The following is a 25,511-nucleotide window of genomic DNA, read 5'->3' on the forward strand; positions in this document are numbered from 1 at the left end:
TGGTTTTGCGCCGTTGAACTTCCCTATGCGGTCGGTTGAGCAAAAAATGGCGGTGCAAACTGATATTGAGGCCAATCAGTATACTTTGAAGTCATGTGTGGAGACCATGACGGCGGTCACAAACTTGTCGCACCGGCTGCAGAGTAGGACAAATGAGGTGCAGCAGTTAAACGCCCAGCTGGCTCTGCTCCAACGCATGTATAAGGATGCGCGAGCAGAGATAAGTGTGCTAAAGGCGGAAAATAAGGAGCTGAAGCGGAAGGCCACCGTTATGTTCCGATTTGGAGGTCCGCCATATGCTGTAGTGGAGGAGCAGGATGGAGTGATCATGCCCAGTGGAGTAGGAAACACGGAGGCAACACCGGCAAGGGCCGCCCAAGACGGAGGCAAGAAGAAAAGACCGGCGGCAGAATAGAGAAGAAAAATCCCACCTGTGAATGTGGGTGTTTGTTTGTATTTTATTTTATTTTATTTTATTTTGTTTTGTGTTTGTGGATTTTTTTTTTTTTTGTGTGTTTTTGTATGTGGAAACATGGTGATCGGGGTGAGACCCGACATGAATAAAATGAGTTGGTGTGCAGATCTTCCTGCTTCTTCTTCTTCTTCTTCTTCTTTTTTTTTTTTTTTTTTTTTTTTTTTTGGTTTTTTTTTTTGACTCAGACCCATGTGCGTCGGATGGGTGATATGAAAAACAATGTGAGAGGTGGAATATAAAAAAATAATAAGAAGAGAAGGGGAAAAGGGTGATGCTCTCGAATAGGGGAAATATAAAAAAAATATATATATAGATATTAAAATAAAAGAAAAGTGTAACGTGGGTGGAATAAATTAAGAAAAAGGATGGATATGAGTAAAGGGAGTATGGGGGAGAGAAAAAGGGACCAGAGAGAGAGGGAGTGGGTGGAGGGCATGTGTATCTGTTCGTTCTTTTTTTTTTTGTTTTTTTTTTTTTTTTGTTGGTTTGTTCGTCAACACCCCAAACCCGAGAGAGTGTTCTTCAACACCCCAAACCCGAGAGAGAGAGAGACAGCGTCCTCTAGTAGAGAGAGAGTTACGGATGCATGGTGTGTGTGAAACAATGCCAGATCTGTGAGGAGTCCGAGCTCCTCCGGGAGGTACCCGGCGATGCCGCCGTGGTTGAGATCGATGCCAGCGACGGTCAAGATCGAGGAGTTGTCCGGCGCCGGAGCGCAAAAAACTGCGGTGTAGTTGCAAACACGAGATCCGACCCAATCGCCTATGAGGTTTTGGGGATCGGAGAAAATAGCTTCTGTCCAAGCTTGGAGAGCAATGTAGGCTGGTCGGAGACGAGGGTTTGGGAAGACCAGAGATGGACTAACGGTCACAAACTCGCCTCGGTCGCCGAACTCGTCTCTGGAGGACAAAAGTTGTCTTTGCTTGATGTACAGAGCTTCGGCGTCGGTGAGGCCGCCAATGACGGCGAAGTCGGAATGAGAAGTAGCAGAAGAGATGAAGAAGAGAGAGAGAAGAAAGAAGTGTAGAGAGAGAATGTTGGAGAAGAAATGGTGGGCGGAGGTGGTGGTTTTCTTCTTCATCTCACATTAGACATCTGCTGCTCTCTACAAACAAGTACTTGCTCTGGCTCTTTCTCTCTCTCGCTCTGTTTATTTTTCTAGGTGTATCTGAGAATGTGATACGGAAATGGATGAGATCTGATGAGAGAGAGAGAGATTGGGGAGGTGGGTTTTGAGATTTGGTGGTGTTTGGAGAGAGAGAAGAGAGATTGTGAAATCAAAAGAAGCCGAGGAGGTAGATGACGGAGGCGATCAGCGAGATGACGGCGGCGAGCTCGGAGAGGGTGAAGATGTGAGTGTTCTTAGTGCGGAGGGCACGGAGGCTTTGCTTTGGCGAGGTATGTGGAAAAAAAAAATCTTAGCGGACTAGGTTGAGGTCCGGCGGACGGCTAAGGTGAGGTTGCCGCCCGCCGGTGAAGCGAAAAATATTAGGTACTAAACCTGCTCTGATACCATGTTAAATTTGATGTATAGAGAAATTGAGAGAATGAATTATGTATTATTGATTGATGTGTGTTTGTATACAATGACTCCTATATATAGAAGAGAAAAACATATTCACCTACCACACTCAACTCTCACCTAACACTTACATCTACCTACCACACTCAACTCTCACCTAACACACTCAATTAAAGCATGACAATCGTTTTTGGTGTCCTTCAATTTCTATCACATTCACAATTCTTCCTGTTTTTGTAGAGCGCTAGATAACTGAGGAGTGATAATAGGCATTTTGGCTTTTGTGACAAGTCTGGCTGTTGACATTGGTTAGTACCCCTTTAATGCTTTCTCTAATAAATCTTTTACTCACAAAAAATATAGATAATAAATAAAACTGCTTTTGCTGGCCATTGTAAGCCCTCAAACTTGTAGTTGAAGCGCAACTTTTTCCCATCATAGAGCAATTCAGAAGCTGATATAAGTTAGTCCACTAGTAAACCTTTCATCAGCTGTTTCAAGAACCTTATACGTACAGTGAACATCATCAGCTATTTCAAGAAATCATTACCTCTTGTTTTTATCAGTTCAGCGAACCAGAAACCATCAGCTATTTCAAGAATCTTATCCAGGCTACAGTAAATGAGTATACCAAACCAATGGACAAAAGCATCCTCAACAAGACAGGAAAATCAATTTTGTTTGAAACCTATCAAATAAGAATTGCATTTTGTACATCAATTAGAAACATGCCCATGATTTCCTAAACAGTTGAGCCAGATATGGAATTAGCACATATGATAAGTGCATTTCTAATGATTTGGAAGTCCTTGACAAAAAGAGTTGAATAACCCTTTCTTCCATGGGAAACTTCGAGTTGTTCTGTAATTAGAATAACGACACAAAAAACAGAAATAAAAAATTTCACTCACGAATCCAATGTGGTTGCATTTCTATTTTGTTTCCTTCTTAGTACACAGAATTTAAAGAAGAATTATCTTTTCTCTAAGTTTGGATTATTTAACTAAAGAGTTAAATTTGTAAACAAAATCATTTTTGATATGTTAAAAATATGGTGACTTCAGTGTTTACCGTTTCTTCCAAGAGAAAGTATTCTTGGATAAAGGATGCATCCATCGAAGAGCATAATGATTGCTTCAAAGATAATGTTACTCTGCCAGTTTCACTACTAACCTGGAAAGAAAACAAACAGAAGCTTGTAACTGAGATTCTTCAATAGCATAAGAGATTCCATTCTCAAATTGTCAACCTACATCAAGTATGTAACTGCGAACAGATTGCCCAATGTAGAAGGCTTCAGACAGATTAGTTCTTCGGTCATCCGTTGCCTTCAAAAAACAAAAAACAAAAGAAAACCCAAAATGAGGGAGAATACTACTAAATTAAACAGGACACTTGGGCCTTGTCTGGTTCAGGCCATTTTAGCCTAAGAAACATTTCATCGAATTTTTTTGATTTTAGGTTCCTCGAGTAGAGGGAACCTAAAAACAAATTTTAAAAAATGATCCAATTTGAAAAAATTCATATGAGCAAAAATTAAGCCAATTTTTTGGGTAAAAGATAGCTTATTTTCGTCTTATTAAGACTCTTTAAAAATTTGATCATATTTATTATTTTTAGGAACCTAAAAAATTTAAATAAAAAATGATCAAATTTGAAAGAAAAAAAATTCAATTAAGGTAAAATAAAGCCAATTTTTGGGCAAATGATGCCTAATTTTTGTCTTAAAAGGACATTTTAAAATTCAATCAAAATGTTTTTTGATTTTTAGCTTTTAAAAAAATAATAATAAAATAAAATAAAATAAAAAACTAGGGAAAAAATTGATCAAATATGAAAAATGTCCTAATAAGACAAAAATAAGCTGATTTTTCTTACTTAGGTTAAAATAGTCTCAACCAAACCTGTCCAGAGAAAGTAATAGCCGGAAGAAAAAAAGAAATGACAGAAATAATGAAGGTTACTACCTTGCTTCTAAGAGCAAAACCAGTTAAACGCTCAATATATCGAACAAAACAACCAGATTCAATCAAGTTACACACGTACCCCTGGTTCAAACATCCGAAGTAGTATTAGTCAATAAAATTCAACTGCAAAATATCCGCAATTGATCTTTTAAAGCTATGGGACACTTTGATAATATTTCGTATACTTTTAACTTCCAACTTTCCATGGGCTTCATTTGTAGGTAATCTAAGTTGTTGGAGATGATGATCCAGTTGTTTGGCACGGGAAGTGGGTTAATCAAAGGGAACATAGTGAGTGCGAACTGTATGGAGGAGTTAAGTGGCTGAATAGTCTAGTGGCAAGCTGGAGTTTAATTTTTTCTCTTGTTGGACAGTGCAGGTGTGAGTATAATATTTTATAAATGAAGATTGGGCAAGGTCGGCAATGGTTTAGGATTGGAAGAGAATGAAGACAAGGGGTGGGCTTAGGCAAACACAAACGAAGAAAATGTGAAAAGGGGTTGACAAGATTTACTTTTCATACTTTTTCATCCTATCATCTTATAATTTCATTCTTTTTTTGGCCATTTTCAGTTCTGTTTTGAAAACCAATGACACCAACAATGCATATTCTCTAGCTTCTCCCTCAATATATATATTTTTTAAGAAATTACTTTTAAAAATGCAGCAGAATAGGGGCTGCACAATGTTTTAAAAAGCGGCCGCAACCGTTACGTAACGCCGTTACGTAACGGTTTTGGCAGTTACCGCCACCCGTTATGGCCACTTTTGCAGTGTGATTGAGATTCATAGGTGTGTCGGCCGTAGCGGCTACCGTAGCGGTCTTAACGGTGCCGTAACAGCCGTAACGGCCTGTTACGCACTGTTACGTAACGGTTCCAAACTGTTTCTTTCCAAAAAACACCAAAAAAAACTGAAAATGGGGGAAGAGGGATAGAGAGAAGAGAGAAGATAAAGAGAGAAAATGGAGAAGCAAGAGATAGAAAGAGAGAAGAGGGAAGATGAAGAACATGTTATTGATTCGTTGAAGTTGTAAGACCTATGTTATTCTATTCAGCTGCTATCACTCAACCATTTTGTTTGTGTGTGTCTATCTATATATTGTTTGAAAATAATAATAATAATGAGTGTGGTCATTATCTATTTGGATTGGTTAAAATATGTATATATATATTTAGGCTTTTATTTATTCTTTTACTTTTGTCATTGTTTATCTTATATATAATAGTTAGTGATTATTTTTTGTATAATATAAAGTCATTAATTATTAAAATAAAATGAAAAAAACTCAGTTTATAGTAATTTAAAAATATGAAATATATTAGACCATACTTAAAAATTTATAAAAATTGATCAATATTTATTTTTAACCCAATAAATATGATCATGGAAAAAAAATATGCGTATCCGTAAGTTTGTTTCAAATTGTGCGAAAAATAAAAAAATTCACGGTTCCGGTTACCGCAACCGTTACACTACAGCCTTTACACCCCGCAACCGCAACCGCGCCACCGCCACCGTTACGGCGACCGCAACCGCTTTTTAAAACCTTGGGGCTGCATTAATATGTGATGAGTTTTCCTACAAAAAAATATATATATAAAAAATAGAAAAAAACAGGGCCCAGAAATAAACTAGTAAATAAATTCTTACATGGATTATTGAATGAGGACAAATTTGAGAAACTTCTGCAGGAAGTTGTTTAGCAGATTTAATAAGTGAATACTTAGCAGTGAGAATTAAATTGTTGCTCTCAACGTCTACAACATTCAAGAGGAAATTTTAAAATTTGGATCAGCAATTCATAATTGTCATAAAGACTTTCTGGCAATGAAAATTTAATAGCATCTAAGCAAGAAACAAGCATACATACAAGAAATATCCTTTCAAGTAGAACAAAATGACTAAGAAATAAAAATGATGACTGCCAAAAACTCGCTCTCTCCCCCTCCAGTTATTCACCCACAAGCAGCAAGGGTGCAACTCCAAAACATCTGCTCCATTAACGTATACACCCCTCGACAACCTCCCAACACCTAATACTAGTCTCTGATAATTCAATGAACCCATTCCCTTCCCCAAATGCTGGTCCCAATTCATCATGGTTTCTTGGAGGGGAGTGTAAAGAGGGAAAAAAAATAAAGGGACCGTAGGGGTTGTTTGGGATGTCCTAAATAAGTGCACTTTTTGACTTTTTAGACTAAAAAGTTGAGGAAAAAATTATGATTGTTTGGGTTAACTTTTTGACTTTTTATGAAAAAATGTGTATTAAAAAATTGTATAAATTAGTGTGTAGGAGAAAATTAGAATCGGGAGTTGTTCAGCCGTAATTTTTGACTTTTGGGTGAATAGTGATTACTTTTTACTTTTTGAGTAATTTTTTGGGTTTTTGACTTTTTTACAACTTGTCAAACTTGGTCTAAATCAAGCAGTAAAGAGATGATCAACTGACTTGGGGACACAACCTCAATGAAGCATAAAATAATAAAAGAGGTAAAAAGAAAAAGAAAAACATTTTGTTTGGGTGCCTTTAATCAGGAAAGAGATACAAAACTTTGAGGATGTGAACAGTGCCCAGACAATTACAGTTGGTGTCATTGCTATGGCTAATTATTTCAAAAGGAAAGCAAATAAGCTCAACAGAGAAGATTTTACAAGGGTTAAAAGTGGTTACGGGTCATAAACTAAGACCAAAAAAACAATTTCAGTAGAAGTAGATGCTAGGAGGCAATTCTAAAAATCCTTAAAGGTCAGACCTAGGCTTGGAATTGCACCACACATTCCCTAATAAATTGCTAGAAAATTCCTCGAGAACTACTCTGTATTGAACTGAATGCATCTAGTAGGTATTATATGTAGACTAGTAGGTAATCCTAACCTATGTTACGCGGACTCAGATACAGGTATCGGGTGCGGGAGGGTGTCTAGAGGTCAGACCCAGCAAACGTCAAATTTAAGGGTACACTGACTCGGTATAAAAGGTCAAATTTTATATTTTCAATCTATTATATGAGATAAAACAATGTTAACTTATATGTAACATACAATGTCAAAAAAGCATTTTATTTATTTTATAGCAATAATACAACAATATATACATATAATAATAGTGTTCAATAAAAATATGTATGGAGTGTCTGATGAGAAGTATCGGACATATATCCCACACCATTGCCCAAGGGTCGGGTGTCCAACATAAGTATTTGGTTTCTTTTTAGTCAATGTAACATAGAATCCTAACTTCAGTAGGATTTAGAATCCAAATTTAAAATTTTATATGCTTGCTAGTGCAATCCATATAACCAATATAAAGTCATCAACTAAAGATCCAATAGTGCAATCTAGAGTTCAGAGCTGTTGCCCATGGAATCTGTGAAGTAATGTGGATTAAAAGAATTCTTGAAGAATTAAAGCTTTCTCACCCGACACCTATGAAGGTCTATTGTGACAACAAAGCAGCTATATCTATAGCTCATAATCCAGTTCTATATGATCGCACAAAACATATAGAAGTGGATAAACATTTCATCAAGGAGAAAATCAATGCTGGCATAATCTATATGACCTACCTTCCAACAGGTGAACAATTAGCTGATGTGCTAACGAAGGGACTACACAAGAAGCAATTTGATAAGCTGACTAGCAAGCTGGCTATGGAAGATATCTTCACACCAGCTTGAGGGGGAGTGCTGGAAATTTGTGTTAATGTATATAATAAGATAGTGGCATGTATATAATATGATAGTGGTGTTAGTGACAGATAATGGCATGTATAGAATATGATAGTGGTGTTGGTGGCAGATAGTGGCATGTATATAATATGATAGTGGTAGATAGTGGTAATATATAATATGTAAGTGGCATATAATGGGTTATAATGATGTTTGTAATATCTCCTATATAAGGAGTGTCATTTGGTCTTGTAAGATAAAAAGTTTTGAATATAACAGAAATATATTCCTTCTTCCTCATATTTTCGGAGTTCTTCTTCCTCATATTTTCTAAGTTGGTATCAGAGCAACAAAAAACACAGCAGCCCTAAAACCGTCATAGTCATGTCGGAAGTCACGTCCGAAACCACTTCAACCCCTGCCGCTGCCATTCCGGTGAAAACGTCCAACTCTCACTCTGTCCAAATCACCACCATCCGCCTAAATGGTGATAATTTTCTCCGCTGGTCACAATCTGTCCGGATGTATATCCGTGGGCAAGGAAAGATCGGTTACATCACTGGTGACAAGAAGGCTCCTGCTGTTAATGATCCGCTGTTCGACAGTTGGGACGCTGAAAACTCCATGGTTATGACATGGTTGGTCAATTCCATGGAGGAGGATATAAGCTCTAATTACATGTGCTATACTACTGCACAAGAGTTGTGGGATAATGTTAGTCAGATGTATTCTGACCTAGGAAATCAATCTCAAATTTTCGAATTAACTTTGAAGTTGGGAGAGATTCGTCAAGGAGATGATTCCGTCACCAAATATTTCAATTCGTTGAAAAGGTTGTGGCAGGATCTTGACATCTTCAACACATACGAATGGAAATCGGTTGACGACTGCAACCACCACAAGAAAACTGTGGAAGACAGCCGTATTTACAAGTTTCTTGCCGGCCTCAACATTGAGTTCGATGAAGTGCGAGGAAGAATTATTGGCAGACCTCCTCTCCCATCCATTGGCGAAGTATTTGCCGAAATCAGAAGGGAAGAGAGCCGAAGGAGCGTCATGCTTAAGAAAAAAGGTACTGGTGAATCGACTGAAATTTCTGCTTTAATTAGCGATGCTGCAGCCAACAAGGCTGCAAATTACTAGCGCAGGTTTGATGTAAGCCACGGGTCTGGTGTGATTTTTGCAACAAGCCTCGCCATACACGCGAAACGTGTTGGAAGATCCATGGCAAACCTGTCAACTGGAAAAGCAGCAAACAAGGAGAGAAGAATCGTGGCTTTCCTACCGCTAATGAAGCCGATTCAGGTCCCTTCAACAAAGAGCAGATTGATCAACTCTTAAAGCTGATAAAATCCAACTCCTCATCCGGTACTCCTAGTGTTTTGTTGGCACAAACAGGTAGAAATCCTAAAGCCTTCTCTTGCCTAAACTTCTCTCCGTGGATCATAGATTCCGGTGCCTCCGATCACATGACTAGTTTTTCCCATTTATTTAGTACCTATTTCCCTTGTTCTGGTCATGACAAAATCAGAGTAGCCGATGGTAGTTTTTCACCTATTGCAGGAAAATGATTTATTAAACTAACTGAGAAAATTAATCTCAATGTTGTTCTTCACGTCCCCAACTTAGCCTGTAAACTTTTGTCTGTCAGTAAACTATCTAAGGATTCTAATTGTCGTGTTACATTTTTTGAATCCCATTGTGAATTTCAGGACTAGAACTCGGGGATGATGATTGGGCGTGCTAGGATGCTTGAAGGTCTTTACTACTTTGATGAAGTACCTGTTAGTAATAAAAAAGCTCAGAGCTTTAATAGTACTAGTTCAATCTCTGTTCGAGAAAAAATAATGCTATGGCACTATAGGCTAGGACATCCTAGTTTTCTTTATCTGAAACATTTATTTCCAGAATTATTTAAAGGGATTGATTGTTCTTCTTTTCATTGTGAAAGTTGCATTTTTGCAAAATTTCATCGCTCTACTTATTTGCCAAAACCTTACCAGGCTTTCAAACCTTTTTATTTGATTCATAGTGATGTTTGGGGCCCTTCTAAAATCACTACTCTTTCTGGTAAAAGATGGTTTGTTACATTTATTGATGACCATACCCGCTTATGTTGGATTTATTTGATGAATAAAAAATCTAACGTGACAAATTTATTCACAAATTTTTACAATATGATTGAAAACCAATTTCAAACCAAAATTGGTATTTTACATTCTGATAATGGAACAGAATATTTCAATGAGCAGTTGGGTGAGTTTTTGAAAAAAAAGGGGATTTTTCATCAATCTACATGTCGGGATACCCCTCAACAAAATGGCATTGCAGAACGAAAAAATAAACATTTACTTGAAGTAGCACGTGCTATAATGTTTTACATGCATGTTTCTAAATATTTATGGGGTGAAGCAATTTTAACAGCCTCTTATTTGATAAACAGGATGCCTACAAAGGTGTTAACATACAAAACACCTTTTGATTGTCTCAAATTTGTTTTTCCTGATACGAGGTTGTTTTCTTATTTACCCGCCAAAGTTTTTGGATGTGCTGCCTATGTTCATGTTCCCAGTCAATTTCGTTCAAAACTTGACCCCCGTGCTATAAAATGTGTTTTTTTGGGTTATTCCTCAAACAAAAAGGGGTATAAGTGTTTCGATCCTCAAACCAAGAAATTTCATGTGAGTATGGATGTGTCATTTGTGGAAACAAAATCCTATTTCCCCAACACTTCTCTTCAGGGGGAGACAAGTGGAGTAGAAGACCATTTTTGGGATATTTCTATCCCGCTCCCCAATGTCATTTATCCTCCACAAAAACCACATCTGTCTGATAATGATCACTTAGGAGAACCAAGTTCTATGGTGCCTAGTCAAGAAGATTCTTGTTTAGGGGGAGAAGTACTACAAAATGATCTAAATTCTGAGCTTCAGGTTTATACTAGGAAGCGATTTCATCTGAGGAATAATGACCCGAATGTCCATCCTACTGACCCGAATGTCCACCCGAGTTCTGGCATCGAAATTTTAGGTAATCCTATTCCTTCTATTTCCGACCTTGATGTTCCTATAGCAATTAGGAAAAGTGTTCGAATTTGCATTAAACATCCTATTGCAAATTACCTCTCCTATCAAAGACTGTCCAAAAACCATAGAGCTTTCACATCTAGGATTTCACACTTGTTTGTTCCAAGGAATATACAGGAAGCATTGGATGATCCGAATTGGAAATTAGCAGTCATGGAGGAGATGAATGCTTTAAGGAGAAGCGGTACTTGGGAGATAGTTGATCTACCCAAAGACAAGAAAACAGTTGGGTGTAAATGGGTATTTACGATAAAATGTAACGCAGATGGAAGCGTTGAGAGATACAAGGCGAGACTGGTGGCTAAAGGCTTCACTCAAACTTATGGGATCGACTATCAGGAGACGTTTGCTCCTGTTGCTAAAATAAATTCCATCAGAGTACTGTTATCTCTTGCAGTAAATTCAGATTGGCCTCTACATCAACTTGACATTAAAAATGCATTTCTCAATGGTGATCTTGAAGAGGAGGTGTTCATGAGCCTACCGCCGGGATTTGAGCAGAGACGTGGAAGCGACAGAGTATGCAGATTGAACAAGTCATTATACGGACTCAAACAATCACCAAGAGCGTGGTTTGAACGCTTTGGGAAGGCAGTTATCAGTTGTGGCTTCTCGCAGAGTCAAGCAGATCACACAATATTTTATAAACATTCAAAAGGCAGTAAAATTACAATTTTGATTGTTTATGTTGATGACATCATTTTAACTGGTAATGATGAAGCAGAGTTAGCAGCCCTCAAAGAGAAACTCGCAAAACAATTTCACATTAAGGATCTGGGAACCCTCAAGTATTTCCTCGGAATGGAATTTGCAAGATCCAAGGAAGGTATATTCGTTTATCATAGAAAATATGTTCTTGATCTCCTTGGAGAAACAGGTATGCTTGGTTGTAAGATGGTGGAGACTCCGATCGAGCCTAACTTGAAGTTACAAGCTGCTAAGGCTGAAGAAGTCAAAGAGAGGGAACAATATCAGCGACTTGTAGGGAAATTGATTCACTTGTCTCATACGCGGCCTGATATTGCCTTTGCAGTCAGCATGGTAAGTCAGTTCATGCACTCACCAGGGGCAGAGCACTTTGAGGCCGTTTATAAGATCTTAAGATATTTCAAAAGGAACTCCAGGGAGAGGCTTACTGTTCAAGAAACATTGACATCTTCAAGTTGAAGTATACACAGATGCAGACTGGGCAGGAAGTGTTACAGACAGGAGATCAACATCCGGATACTGCTCCTTTGTAGGTGGGAACCTAGTTACATGGCGGAGTAAAAAACAGAATGTGGTAGCTAGAAGTAGTGCAGAAGCAGAGTTCAGAGCTGTTGCTCATGGAATCTGTGAAGTAATGCGGATTAAAAGAATTCTTGAAGAATTAAAGCTTTCTCACCCGACACCTATGAAGGTCTATTGTGACAACAAAGCAGCTATATCTATAGCTCATAATCCAGTTCTACATGATCGCACAAAACATATAGAAGTGGATAAACATTTCATCAAGGAGAAAATCAATGCTGGCATAATCTGTATGACCTACCTTCCAACAGGTGAACAATTAGCTGATGTGCTAACGAAGGGACTACACAAGAAGCAATTTGATAAGCTGACTAGCAAGCTGGCTATGGAAGATATCTTCACACCAGCTTGAGGGGGAGTGCTGGAAATTTGTGTTAATGTATATAATAAGATAGTGGCATGTATATAATATGATAGTGGTGTTGGTGACAGATAGTGGCATGTATAGAATATGATAGTGGTGTTGGTGGCAGATAGTGGCATGTATATAATATGATAGTGGTAGATAGTGGTAATATATAATATGTAAGTGGCATATAATGGGTTATAATGATGTTTGTAATATCTCCTATATAAGGAGTGTCATTTGGTCTTGTAAGATAAGAAGTTTTGAATATAACAGAAATATATTCCTTCTTCCTCATATTTTCGGAGTTCTTCTTCCTCATATTTTCTAAGTTTTAGACCAGCCAGTATCATTATTATGTCATAATAAAAAGGCTTATTTGAACAAGCATAAAACAAACTGAAAATATAAGAAAGAGTGTACATATTGAAACATAAAACATAAAAAACAATAATAATAATAATAATAATAAAAGCAAAAGCAAAAGAAAAATTAAAACTAAGGAAAACAATTTAACGAGAAAACAAGATGTGTCCTTGATACAAGTATTGAAAAGAAAGAAACTGAGTACCAAGAACCAATAGTTGATCAAACTCACATCCTGGCTTCAAGACAGATTTCATCAAACCCACAAGCCCTGTGCAGCAGTGCCTTGAAAGTTAGTAAACAATGAAAGAAGGCAGCCTTGAACAACCCTTTCTTCTTGAAGACAGAAAATATACCTTGGTGATCTGACAAATGTTCTGCAGAAATTGTACCCTTGGTGTAACCTTTTGCATTGACACCTACTATTGCTGCATGAGGGGTTACTCACTACCACTCCAGAAACAATAGTGCCCAACTTGGCCACATCATCATCAGTAACCCTGCCAGTAGAAAATCTCAGTTGCGGTACACTGTTCAATGTGAAAAATGCAATTCAGGAATTGACATATATTTCCATTACCATACATGACTGTAGATTATGAGTATCAACATTTTATGTAACAAACAAGGAACAAGATTTCATTTTGTTTCAATGAAAATGACCGAAACATTTCAGTTTTCCAAGAAACCAACACAAAACTGGTTGAAAACCAAAATTCTAGTGTTTCCACCAAAACACATTGAAACTCACCAAAACACTACGAAATACACGGGAACAATTTGTTAGAGACCCATTAGGAGTCCCTAGCCAAAATTGTTTGTGTTTTTCCATTTTGTAAAGAAAAAGAAACAAGAAGTTTAGAAATAAATAAAACATGTCAAATGTGATAAAAGAAATATGAGAAAGTAGAATAGAGAAATAGAGAGATAAAGAGAATAGAAACAGGACATTTTTGAGCTATTTATTGTCTTCTACTGTATTCACAGATATCTTCTTCTCCCCCTCTTCCCTAGTACTTTTAGTTTTTCTCTTAACAAAGACAATCCCCACTCCCCAACCCAACCATTTTATTTATCATTTGCAAAGAATCATAGACACAGATAAGGATGCGGACACAAGACATGCTCATTTTAAAAAAAATAGGGACACGGATACTGCGGGACAAGGCAATAAAATATTTTTCATATATTTTAATTTTCTATGTAGATTAATATTACATCCGGAAACAATCAAAATTAACAAAAACTAATACTAATTCAATATTAAAATAAATAAATAAATCACCTTTAAATTAACACTTATCGTTTGTATCTTTTTTTATGGATGATAGATGAAGTATTTAAATCTAAGCAAAAAGAAATAAACATTCAACATCCAACATCTAACATACATCAAAAGCTCTAAAGCAAGCGAGAAAAAAAACTACTTCGCATGTCCCCGGCATGTCCCCAGAGCAGTGTTTTAAAAAGCTCTAGGCGTGAGGTGCAAGGCGAGGCACGTGCCTCATCAAAGTGAGGCACAAGTCGTAGACTATGAGTAAAATTTTAATATAGGCAAAGTTTTCAACATAAGCAACTATTTCTAAAATTTCAAAAAACATAGAACTTTCAATATTCTAAAAATCATAAAAATAACATTCAACGTTCCGAAAATTTCTCAAAAATAATATTCAACCTTACTTTATCCAATACTACCTATCTTCCTTCATTAATTTATTGACGTGATTCACTTCTTTTTTAGATAAGAAACTCGCAACATATAGTACCTTAGTGGTTTTGATTTTAAACCGGGACCAAATTGCCTGATAGCTTCAATCATTGGCCCAACGTTGTCCTAATTCACTACATTGAAAGGAATGCCAAAGTCATATATCCATATTGCAATCCAAGAGCTTTTTCTCAATCCCTAAGGGTTTTTTAATATAAAAATTGGGGCTCAAAGTACATGTTTATGTTTGTCGGCGGCGGCGGCAGGTTTGGTTGTTGCTGCCACTAAGTTTGATGTGGTTGGTTTGGTTGGAACGGAATCGACGAACGTTTCAAGAGGTTCATCATTGTGTGTCCTGGCTAGAGTCGTTTATTATTTGTTGGTTGGAAAGGAGGACAGGTTCGGATTTGTTTGTTCTTTTTTGATTTTTTGGATGATGTTATTGTTTAGGTGTTGTTAGTTTTTTACCCCATGCCGAGGCTCTTTTTGTATTCTTTTGCATCATCTTGACGCTCGCTCGATAAATTTAGTTTATTTATCATAAATAAAATTAAATAAAATAAAATAAATTAAAGGGGTTATGATTCCCTATTGCACACACACACAAAGAATAAGGATGGAGCAAAAAAATGAATGAGGCAGGCACCTCACGCCAAATCCTAAGTCACGGACCTCAAATCCGCCATTCCTATAGCACCTTGCCTCAAGTTGTCTAAGGCACCTCAGTGCACTTTGCGCCTAAGTGCGCGCTTAGGCATGTATTTTAAAACACTACCCCAGAGTGTCCTTGCTGTGTCCCCAGTGTGTCCCCTAAAAAGAAATCAATTAAATAAAGGGGCACACCTCGTAACGTGTCCAATGCGTGTCCCCGCCGTGTCCCCGCCATGTCCCCGTGTCTAACACGACTACAACACTTATTTTCAATTGTCGATGCTTCATAGATCATCTATCAATATTTATTGATCATTGTTGAAACATTGTTTTTTAACTTGTTAGAAAGAAACTTCTAATCTTATCGCTAAAGGCCTCCTTACACCTTAGAACCCCTTTGGCATTCATTTATTACTCCCTTCATCCCACATTGTTCATCCTTATTTCCCATTTGGAATGTCCCGCAATGTCTCCTCTTTGAAAACTCAAAGCATAAGATTTTACAATTTTCCAAAATTATCTCTTATAAGTGACTAGGAATAGATTTAAGAGTGGGAATATAATGGCTATTTGGGAAACCATGTTGTTTGATTTTAAATTGAATGCATTAATGACATGCCTCCTTAAAATGCTGGAACTCCCAAATCAGACTAACATGTAAACCTTGTTTGGAAGGGATTTAATGTACATTTAGAATTATAAATGCTAACGTTAAAGACTTGTGGATTTATTTGACTTTAATTGAATTTTTTTTGTTTATATTAACATTTACTACCAAGTTTAATAAGAATGGATGAGTAGACCTCAACTACGTTTTAATCGTTAGGCTACATATGCATTTGGATAGCTTTTAGTTTTTCCATCAAACATTATTGTGCTTTTCCAAAAATGTTTACGATTTCCCTCAAATTTCCCAAACATTTCCATTTCCAAACTGACACGTTGAAACAAATTTGACCCCTGGTTACAAAGTAACCATATTTAACAAGTCACATGCTTTTTGGTCACTTATCATGTTAGAAAGTAAACACAAGATTTTAGCAAATCTTGTAGATCCATTTTAAATATACAACCAATATTATTACACAGTTACATACTATTACGTTCCATTTGGATGGAGGGATTTGGTGAGAAAAGAAAAGAAATAGTGAGAATAGGAAACCCCTTTACTTGTGTGGATGGTTAAGTAGGTGAGAAATGATGAGAGATGGTGAGAAAAGGATTCTCACCAAACCTATGTTTTGTTTCTCACCAAAAGCGGTGAGATTTGGTGAGAAAGGAATTGATTTAATGAAACTTTTCTAAGATACCAAAATTACCCTTATGAAAAAACATAACTTATTAATATGGACGGTTATTTTAGTGAAATGAAACACAACACTTTCCTTTCTTTTTTCTTATTTACTCTATCCAAACAAGAGAGGTGAGAAACCACATTATCTTCTCTTTTATTCATCCAAATATAATGGTGAGCTACGTTACACGGACTCTTTGTTTTTTGAGAGGTACCCGTGTTGACATGACACAACATGGGTACAGGTGCTGAATACTGTTAATTTTAGAGAATACCATATTAGGGAATGATTAGGATATCATTCCCTATTTATATTAATGAAGATTAATAATTACAAGGAAGCCCTAAGGCATAAAATAATTACAAAATAATAACCCAAATAATCATATATTATTCTAACACTCCCCCTCAAGCTGGTGTGAAGATATCTCTCATGCCCTACTTGCGTAAGATGTCATGAAATGGCTTACTCCCAACTCCCTTGGTGAGGATGTTAGCAAGTTGTTCACCAGGCTACACAAAGGGAGTACATATTGCGCCACTAGTTAGTGAGTTTCTCCTTAATGAAGTGGTGATCAATCTCAACATGTTTTGTCCTGTCATGTTGAACCGGATTGTATGCAATGTTGATACCGGCCTTATTATCACAGTATAACCCATGGAGTCTGTCTGATCAATACCTAGATCACTCAACAATAACCTGATCCATAAGAGCTCACACACCCCTTGTGCCATAGCTCTAAACTCAGCTTCTGCACTCGACCTGGCAACCACATTCTGTTTCTTACTCCTCCAAGTAACTAGGTTGCCACCAACAAAGGTGCAATACCCTGAAGTCGATCTCCTATCAGTCACTGATCCAGCCCAGTCAGCATCTGTATAGGCTTCTACACGAAGATGATCATACCTTGAAAAATAAAGACCCTTACCAGGGGTAGACTTCAAGTACCTGAAAATTCGCATGACAGCCTCGAAGTGAATCTGATGAGGAGCATGCATAAACTGGCTAACCACACTGACAGCAACAGCAATATTAGGACGAGAGTGAGATAAGTAAATGAGTTTACCCACTAATCGCCGATAGCTCCCCCTGTCAACAGTTGCTCCTCCTTCATCATCCCCTAATTTCTGATTGGGTTCTAGTGAAGTGTCACAGGCCTTGCAGCCAAGCATCCCAGTTTCCTTCAACAAATCAAGCACATACTTCCTCTGTGAGATAAATATCTCATCCTTGGAGCGAGCAACTTCAATTTCCAAAAAATACTTCAAGCTCCCCAAGTCTTTGATCTCAAACTCACGGGCTAAATATTTTTTCAACAGAGGAATTTCCTCACTATCATCACCCGTAAGAACTATGTCATCTACATAAACAATGAGGGTTGTAGTCTTACCAAGTGAGGAATGTTTCACAAATAAGGTGTGATCTGCCTGACTCTGTTTGAAGCCATATTTAAGCATAGCTTGAGTGAATCTCTCAAACCAAGCTCTCGGAGACTGCTTGAGTCCATATAATGACTTTCGAGATCCTCAAAACCAGGAGGAATGTCCATATATACCTCTTCTTCGAGGTCACCATGGATAAAGACATTCTTTACATCAAACTAATGAAGTGGCCAATCTAGATTAGCTGCTAAAGAGAGAAGCACTCTGACTGAATTCATCTTAGCCATGGATGCAAAGGTCTCCTAATAGTCAATGCCATACGTTTGAGTAAACCTTTTTGCCACAAGTCTAGCCTTGTAACGCTCAATAGAACCATCCGCTTTGTGTTTCACAGTATACACCCATTTGAATCCCACCGGTCGTTTGCCCTTAGATAACTCAGTCAATTCCCAAGTACCATTCTTCCTAAGTGTTTTCATTTCCTCAATCATGGCAAGTTTCCACTCAGAGGTAGCTACTAGCAAGAGCATCCTGAAAATGGTTAGGAATGCTAACATATGAAATATTGGACACAAACGCTTTATATGAGGACGACAAATGAGAGTAGGACACAAAATTTGAGATAGGATGTTGAGTACAAGACCTCACACCCTTTCTCTTGGCAATCGGAACATCAAGATCAATGGACTCGAGAGATTCAAAGTTACCTGGACTCTCATCAGAAACAGGAGATGACAGTGGAAGAGCAGAAGTGGTCTCTTGTATGCAGTTAACTTTATGTCCGTCTTTGTCCCTGACAAAAACTTGTCATTCCCTATCCTTGGTGACATTGGGATCTGCAGTCCCAGTATGACATGGTGGTGTAAGAACAACTGGTTCCACCATAGGAATCACTTCACACCAAAGCTCCCCCTGAAGGGAGGACTGTGACACCGGAGAGGACAAGAAATAGGACTGGGACTCAAAGAATGTGACATCCATGGACACAAACCGCTTACGAGAAGGAGGGTGGTAACACTTATATCCTTTTTGAGTAGGAGAGTACCCAAGGAAAACACATTTGAGGGAGCGAGGGTCCAACTTACCACGAGTAGGAGAGTGATTATGGACAAAACAGACACAACCAAATATTTTATGAGGAATAGAAAACAAGGACTGGGAACCTAGGAGGACTTGAAGAGGAGCTTGTTTTTGCAAGATGTGAGTAGGGAGATGATTAATAAGATGGGCAACGGTGAGAACAACGTCGCCCCAGTAGGACCGAGGCATACTCATAGAAAAACACATGCACCGAGCCATGTCAAGAAGATTGCAATTCTTGCATTCCGCCACCCCATTTTGTTAAGGGATATAGGTGCAAGAGGTCTGATGGATAATGCCATGAGTAGAAAAATATTGCCCTAACCCAGAATCTATGTATTCACCCCCATTATCAGAACGGAATATTTTGACAGTGGCCCCAAACTGAGTACAAATCATCCTATGAAAATTGTGGAACACAGAGAAAACCTCACTCTTGTCTTTCATGAGATACACCCAAGTAGTACGAGAAAAATCATCAATAAATATAACAAACCAGCGATGACCTTTCATAGACACAACACGAGATGGACCCCAAACATCAGAATGTATTAATGAGAAAGGAACTAAACTATTATTAAAACTGGGAGCAAAAGAAGCTCCGTGTTGCTTGCCAAGCTGACAAGACTCACAAAAGAAATTCAGACACATTATTGTTTGAAAAAATAGATAGAAATAAATGCTTAAGTAAAGAAAAAGAATGATGCCCAAGACGCCAATGCCACAGCCATATATCATCGGTGGTAGTAGGACGCATGGTGGAAGAATGAGCAAGCTTGTCCGGTTGATCCAGGAAGTAAAGACCATTTTCTGCACTACCACTGTCAATCGTCCTCCTCATGACAAGATCCTGAAAAAGACAATTATCGGGAAAAAATGTCACACTACAATTCAAATCCTTTGTAATACGACTCAAGGATAGCAGGTTAACAGAAAAAATGAGAACATGAAGAACAGAAGAGAGAGATAAAGTAGGAGTGACATGGACTAAACCTTTCCCAGAAATAAAAGAAATAGCACCATCTGCAATCCTAACTTTGTCCTGACCTGAAGAGGGCTTATAGGCAGAGAAGAGATCAGAGGAGCCAGACATATGATCTGAAGCACCAGAATCAATAATCCAAGGCAAAAACTTATGAGACAGGAAAACACAAGGAGAAGAGACTAAGTTACCTGAGCGGGCAAATGACGAGGAAGATGTACTGAGAGCAGCAAAAGACCGGCGGTCTAGCAATTGATGCAGAACATTCTCAAGCTCATGAGTAGTCATGCCAGAGAGATCATCAGAAGCCTGGCCAACGGAAGCAGAATAAGAATAAAGTGTATCAACGACACTAGACTGATGAGCTCGGGGATAGGAGCCACGTCCTCTAGACTGGCCTGACCGACCTCCTCTAGAACTAGACCGACCACCGCGACACCCGGATGGAGTCCCATGAAGCTTCTAACACATCTCACGAGTATGCCACAGCTTCTTACAGTAATCACAGAATACAGACTCCTTAGCGGCAGACGAAGGAATGGGAGTCGGGCTAAGGCCATCTCGAGAGGTAGACAGTAATGCTAAGCAGTAAGTAGAGACAGGGGACATCATAGCAGACCGGCGACTCCTCATTCTGGACATAGGCAAATGCCTCTTGAAGTGAAGGAAGAGTATCCATACTCAGAACCCGACTCCGAACCGAATCATACTCCACATTGAGACCGGCCAGAAACTAGAAGACCCTTTTCCTGTGCAATAAACTTCCTGTACCCGACAGAATCAGCAGTGCAAACAGGCTTATAGTCCTGCAGGTGATCAAGACGTTTCCAGCCGTTGGGGAGGAAGGTGAAGTACTGAAGAACCGTCTGCTCCCCCTGAATAGAGCTCTCAATAGAGCGACGTAACTCAAATGCCTGGGAGAAATTCCCTTTGCGGGAATAGGTGGTAGCCACAGCATCCCAAACATCTTGGACAGTCTCTATAGACAAGTAGCCCTCGCCAATGTCTGGTACCATCGAATGAATAAGCCAACCCATAATCAAAGAGTTGGTAATCTCCCATTAGTCATAACCCGGGTCAGTTGTGCTGGGTGCCTGTATCCTGCCATCCACATACCCCATCTTCCCCCTGCTCTTCAAAAACATAGTCAAACTCTACGACCACGCGAGATAGTTCTGACCATTAAATAAAGAGGTGGTGATTTTAAGACTAGGGTTGGGGTTATCAGTCATAGTAGTAGGTATAGGGAAACTCTCACTCCTAGGTGTCTGAGAAGTAGTGGACACATCGGTGGAATCTGCCATAGATACTGTACTACCAAACCCACAACAAAACTAGTGTCAATCACAAACCTGGAAGGTGGTGGTGGTGGTAGAAGGAAAAACAAACAACCACTATGACAGTAAAGAATTAACAACTCTTACTATTTTCTTCTTCTTTTTCTTTCTTTTTTTTTTTTTTAGAAAAATAAAACAAACAGTGCTGGGTTATATACCTAGGTTATATAAACACAGAGCAAACAAACAACTCAAGAGTGAGAGACAGAGAAACGAGACAGACAGAGAGAGGAAGACAACAAGAGAAGCAAAGCAGAGGAAGAGTTGAGCAGTTGAGAGAAGCGAGGTAGGGTAGCGGAAGGGGCAAGGCAGTCGGCTGAAGCCAACGAAGACTGAGGAGCTGTCCGCTGAGTCATCCAGTGGTCGACGAAGCTAGCACAGACGACAACAATGAGCCGAGGGTGATTCAGTGGTTCACGTTCATCACACCAGGTGAGTTCCGAACCCTAGGTGAACCGAAACCCCTCAGGCTTGACACGAACGAAGCCAACGAAACCAATAATGACGATGATTCGAATGTGATTCGGCTTGGTTGGCTCCGGAAGTGGGATGGTGGCTCCGGTGGGTACTGTATGCTTAGAGGAATTTAGGTTTTACGGTTAGCTCTGATACCATGTTAATTTTAGAGAATATCAGATTAGGGAATGATTAGGATATCATTCCCTATTTATATTAATGAAGATTAATAATTACAAGGAAGCCCTAAGGCATAAAATAATTACAAAATAATAACCCAAATAATCATATACTATTCTAACAAATACGACCGGGACACGGCTGTTTACAAACAGATACGACAGAGCCCTAATTGCAAAAGAGAAAGAAGAGAGAGCAAGGAGACAACCTGGTCGCCAACTTCAAAAGGGTGAAGACATTGATCTCTTCTTCTCTCTGTCGATCTCCTCTTCAACTTCCCCTTCGTCTTCAACGAGTCCCGTCTCCTTTTCTTCTCTCTCTCTCTCTCTCTCAGATAATAAATAAAATAAATAAATAAAAAAAACCCTAATAAAATCATCTATTTAATAGATAATAATGAATAAAATAGATCATTTATTTTTATGAAAAAAAAAACTAATAAAATTATATATATATATATATATAATAATAAAAAATCTATAAAATAAATCATAACCAAACCTTAAGTCCCATTAAATGGGATCGGCTACATGAATCCTTCTTTTCCACTCAACTCTATCCAAGGCCATTTCGTTAGTCAAACAAATCATCTAATTTTTATTTTTTATTTTTTATTTCTTTCAACATAATTTGTTATTTCTTATTTTGTTATAATGTTTTATTTATAATATATATAGATGTCAATTAAAGATAACATATACAGATAAATTAAAAATATTATAAAGAGAAATTATTAGGTGTGGTACTTTTGGTTTGGGAAGAAATTATAATAGAACCGCCATGTTACCAAAAAAATACATAAAATTTAATTAGAAAAATACAAAATATTTTTTTGCAAAGCCATGTTTAACCGTATCCACATACCCGTGTCTAATTTTTGGGTACTTTTTAGCCGTACCCGCGTATCCCTCATTTAGAGGTTTGTTGAGTCCGACCTCTAAATATATACCCGCACCCGACACTCGTACCCGAGTCCATGAAATGTAGATGGTGAGAAACCATAATCATTTCTTTTCTCACCTCACCTCACAATCCAAACAGAGTGTTACTGTTCAAAGCATAAAAGAGCTTTCTAAGGAAGGCGGCTCACTAAACAATGTTTGAGAAGATAATTGTCCACGTATGAAGCAATGTTATTTTCAGTCCATAATTCTTTTAAAATGTACAGGTTCCGATAAAATTGGATGCATATTACATGTATGAATAGTAGGCACATTTCCTGTTCTAACAAGTTTTCCATGAGGAAAAAAACGGGTGGGTGATTGGTAAGTAATATAAATATTAGTTCACACTCATGCAACCAAGTTACCTTACCAAAAGATAGTAGCCATTGAATTATTGACCAAGTAAATACAGTTTCTGCTGCCAACTAACTACACACGTAGGTATCCAGTTACAAAAATGCAAATCATGTCCTTCCATTCTAGGGTAGGACTGAAAAATATGAATGAGTTGTGCAGAAGCCATGGCGTTGGTCTCCCATACCCTTCTTGTTCACTCTCCACCCTCTTTATCTCTTTCCTTTTTTTCTTATTTAAACAACCTTCACACAAGTTACAACACCTAGGCACTGTTTCTGACATAAATTTTCAACCACTTTTCCTATGAAAAATATGTTTCATCATTCTAAACAAATCATATCTTCTTTCTTTTTCCTTTTTTTTTCAGTTACTTTTCAAGGTTTCACAGATTATGTTAAAAGATCCTGATCCTTTGTGAGTTGTGTGTCATTATATGTCAAACATGCATTAACTATTGAATCAAATTATGAAAAAATATTCTGACTGCTCAATTATGTTATGGTTTTATTATAAAGCTAGGTATTTTGCAAAAAATTTGCACCCAACTATAATAATAAACACTTCAACTAATGATGTCAAAGATTACCTTGCAGGTGTCATAACAAAACTAAGGTTGATGCGCCGTGAAGCAGGAACAGAACTTGTAACTCTGCATTTGACAACTTGATCAACATGATACAGCAAAGTTGGGTCATCACCAGGTTCTAAACCAAGCTCAGATCTGGGTCAGATACAATCAGTTAGTTTCTTTCAATAATCAGATAAGGACACACAACATCCAATAAGATGATAGTCAAACAGAAATTTGCTACAAATAATAATTCTTTTTTTTTTTTTTTTGTTTCAGGTACAATTCTTTCTTCTTCCTCTCTCTTTTTTATTTTTTTCCCAGTGCATGGGGGGCAAAGGGATAAGGAGAAAGAAACAGTAACACTTATAGAAGAAACTCCAATCAATTAAACAAACTGCACAAAATATGATTAAAACATGCACAAGCTAACACACCTACCCATGAACACAGAGGCCAATGCACACCTTCCCCCCATATTTTTCCCATGACTAGAACCCGAGCCACAAGGCTGAAGGTGGATATCACTTGCATCACACCAAGACACAACCTCTTATATACAGACTTAAAAGAACTCCCAATTCAAACAAAAGATTAAGATTCCAAAATTTAAAGCTTGAGGCATCGAGTTCTAAAAAGCCTATCTAACCCAATTCAAACAAATTCAGAGACTCAAAACGATCAAATGACCGATATACTGACCCATGGGTGACTTCTATAGCTATGTCCATAAAATTTAAGAAAAAAAGTTCTATTGCCTCTTTATTGTCCAACTCATGTGATGGAGAATGCATCGGATAAGGATAAGAATAAAAGTTCTATTTATCTACAAGCTATTTATCTAAAAATTTTATCTATCTAGGAAGTCGAGTTTGTTTAGGATTTGTTAAAATTTACCATCACCTACCACACACTCACCTACTACACTCACCTACACTCACCTACTCCTCACCTACCACCACCTACTCCACTACACCTACATCTATATAAGGAACCATTTGTAATAGACATACATCAAAACATATCAATCAATAATACAATTCCCTATTTCTCTGTATACATTAAATTTCTACATGGTATCAGAGCGAGATTAAGAAGTTAGTAATTCTGCTTCACCGGCGGGCGGCAGCCTCGCCTTGGCCGCCCGCCGGACCTCTACATACCCACCCAGCTTCATCTCTCTCTGTGTCTTGCTTTGTAGCCCACGTTAGTAGTCCTCCTCTTCCAACAACCCATATAACTTTCGGCCATGCCATCACTGTTAAAGGTGGTAGTGTTGGTGGCGATGCCAGTCCTCTTCTTGATGGGTCTATCTCTCTCCACCAACAACGGCGGCGAAGTCGAACTCGTCTGTAATAATGGAACTGGAATGGTTAAGGCTGGATTTGCCGGAGATGCTGCTCCAAGGGCTGTATTCCCTAGTATTGTCGGTCGCCCTCCTCCTCTTACCAACCCTCGAAGCCACAGTAAACACCCACAACATCACCATCTTTGCACTCTCTATCCACAGCTTCTTTGATGGTGTCAAGGTACCTCAAGTTCCTTAGTCCAAAGCTCCTGTCAGTCTCCTTCTCAGATAAGCTCCTTCTTGTTGAGTCCAGCAGTAGTAAAGCATCACATGACTGAACAGCACAGTCATGGAAGATGTTTCTGAGCCAAGAGACAGCCGTGCTCTTGTGGCGCTTGTAGAGAAGCTTACCTTGTTCTTTGATGATGTCTTCAGCTTGAGGACTTGAATCTTTTTCGAAGTTCATAACAAGACCTGCTGGGTCATTAGCTTCTTCATTTTCTGCAAAAACTGATGTTCCTCGTGAGACAGAAAAGATGGCAAACAAAAAAAAAAAAAAT

General features: G+C 38.2%; 1 pseudogene across 1 annotated transcript in view; it reads right to left on the reverse strand.

Annotated features, from left to right (window-relative positions):
- Positions 1–25,511, reverse strand: part of LOC145792676 (rRNA biogenesis protein RRP5-like) — an 87,038-nt pseudogene that overhangs the window by 21,617 nt on the left and 39,910 nt on the right. The window contains exons 14-20 of the transcript XR_014332423.1: positions 23,682–23,816; positions 13,080–13,223; positions 12,929–12,994; positions 5,618–5,724; positions 3,965–4,045; positions 3,251–3,325; positions 3,069–3,170 (exon numbers count right to left, since the gene is read on the reverse strand). The product of XR_014332423.1 is annotated as an rRNA biogenesis protein RRP5-like (transcript). The remainder of the gene's footprint in view (positions 1–3,068; positions 3,171–3,250; positions 3,326–3,964; positions 4,046–5,617; positions 5,725–12,928; positions 12,995–13,079; positions 13,224–23,681; positions 23,817–25,511) is intronic.

This window comes from Camellia sinensis, chromosome 6 (genome assembly GCF_055761805.1).
Source record: "Camellia sinensis isolate YWXY chromosome 6, ASM5576180v1, whole genome shotgun sequence".
In the NCBI taxonomy this organism is placed as follows: domain Eukaryota; kingdom Viridiplantae; phylum Streptophyta; class Magnoliopsida; order Ericales; family Theaceae; genus Camellia; species Camellia sinensis.